This window comes from Pundamilia nyererei, unplaced genomic scaffold (genome assembly GCF_000239375.1).
Source record: "Pundamilia nyererei isolate P.nyererei 1_Seehausen unplaced genomic scaffold, PunNye1.0 scaffold00112, whole genome shotgun sequence".
In the NCBI taxonomy this organism is placed as follows: domain Eukaryota; kingdom Metazoa; phylum Chordata; class Actinopteri; order Cichliformes; family Cichlidae; genus Pundamilia; species Pundamilia nyererei.
Window position 1 is genome coordinate 1,762,804 of NW_005187513.1, and position 2,093 is coordinate 1,764,896.

The 2,093-nt window shown below is 39.1% G+C and overlaps 1 protein-coding gene across 2 annotated transcripts in view; it reads left to right on the plus strand.

Moving 5' to 3' along the window:
• Positions 1-2,093, plus strand: part of rab27a (RAB27A, member RAS oncogene family) — a 20,604-nt gene that overhangs the window by 9,646 nt on the left and 8,865 nt on the right. The gene's annotated exons all lie outside the window — the stretch shown is intronic.

Sequence of the window (2,093 nt, forward strand, 5' to 3'; positions counted from 1 at the left end):
TAAGTTTACATTTGTATTGATAAAAGATAATAATACTGATATATCCCCTTTATTTGAAATGTAGAATGAAAGTAGTTTCTTTCAAGATTTATGTAATGCTGATTGCAGTTGAGCCAACCTGAGTTTCTTCCAGGAGACCTAATGGAAACACCAAGGCTTTTAAAGTTATTATTAAAACCTTGTTTAGAAGTTTTAACCCGCCTGAGTGAAAACGGACACACGAGAAGGAATGTAGACGTCACTGTCGTCTGACTTGGTGCTCTTTGCTCACTGTTTATGGCCACATCCGTGCTTAAAGCAGGCATTTCCATCTCAGGGTGTTTATCGTGGATCCTGATTTTGCACTTAGTCTTAAGCTGCTTATTATAGTCCCAGATGGAGAGTTCAATGAGCGATAGAGTGAAAGAATGTAAGACTTGTCTGAATGCTTTTCTATGCAGTGGTCATATGATACATCTCCGCCATCTTTTAACTGTTTTGATTGGACCTATTCGACCATTACAAATGAAAATGTTACATCCAGCAGCTACAACACAGTCCGTGTCTTATTGAGTTAGGAGTCTAGTGTCCTTATGCTAAGGTAAAAACAAATTCAAGGAGCAAAAAAAAAAAATAACTACATAAGAGAATTTGTAACTACGTTAAAGCTGTAGGAACATAAAGCATTGTCTGTGTCAGAGTGCGTGTCTTTAGACGGAGAGGAATTTAAAATGCTTCCTGTCACCGTGTCAGCAAGATGAAACCACTCTTCCGTCACACACAGATTAGCCCCACATTGCCATTCACTGTACAAATCTAAGCCTGGAAGGCACTTAAAACTCTAAAAGAAGGAATGCATGTATCTTGCCAATTTTCACTGTAGTTTAATAGAACATGAGTCTATTTAGTCAGACTATATGATAAAGTCTGAATATGTCCTGCAGGTTTTAAATGTGTCCTTGATTCAACACAGCTGATCTAAATAGTTAAATTACCTTCTCAACATGTGTTCATGTTTTCCCAGAGGCCTGGTAATGAACTAATCATTTGATTCAGGTGTGCTGACCCAGGGTGATATCTAAAACCTGCAGGACACCGACCCTTGAGGCCTGGAGTTCCCCACCCCTGCTCTAGTATCTAAAGGGGTACTTAACAGTAAAAGAAATTTCATTGGTCCTTTTTGGAGTTCAAAAAGATGTTCCTACATAAAAAAAATTTTGAAGACTGGTTGCATTTTGCCCTTTTACAGACTAACAAACAATTACACTGCAGAGAAAAATAGCTCTAAGACTGATCTTTTGTGACATGGTTAAAGGTTTAATGTGCCTTTTACAGTGCTCTGAGTGTAATGTTGTGGTGAGGTTGAATGCTGCGGTTGGTGTCTGTGGTTACACGGTCATGTTTAGCGCAGTAGATCCGTGGTTAGCATCTTATTTTACAGCAAGAGGGTCCCGGGTTTGAAGTCTAGCAGAAAGTCTGAATCCTTCTGTTTGGAGTTGTCATGCTTTCCAAGATGTTTGGTTTCGCATGTGTTGGCCTAGTAAACAGTTCCACACAAGATTTCTTTTAAAATCACGAGTTTTAACAATTGCTTAAAAAAAAAAAAAGTGTTTTATATTTTTCTGTTTTTTACTTCAGATGATCTGGAGCTGGCAGGTTGAAGACTAGCTAATGTCTGAGCACTGTCCCGGATCTGTTCTCACATGCACCTGATGCAAGAAAAGTTAGTGTAGTGACCGCAGATAAGTCCTCTTCATGTGTGAAGAGGACTTGTCAGTGTTGTTATTTGAGGGAAGACGGAGTTCATGTGAAAGCATCAGAAAATAAATGCAATTGTAATTAAATATTTTAAAATCTGCTGCTTGGACTGGAGAACGGTAACTTACATTATCTTCACACTGTAGTGGAGCCAGAGCTCTAATATTTATCTAAGACAGGGTTGGGGAACTCCAGACCTTAATGGCTGGTGATCCTACAGGTTTTAGATGTGTCCTTGATTCAACACAGCTGATTCAAATGGCTAAATTACTGCCTCAACATCTCTTGTAGTTCTCCAGAGGCCTGGTAATGAACTAATCATTTGATTCAGGTGTGTAGACCCACTGGAGTTCCCC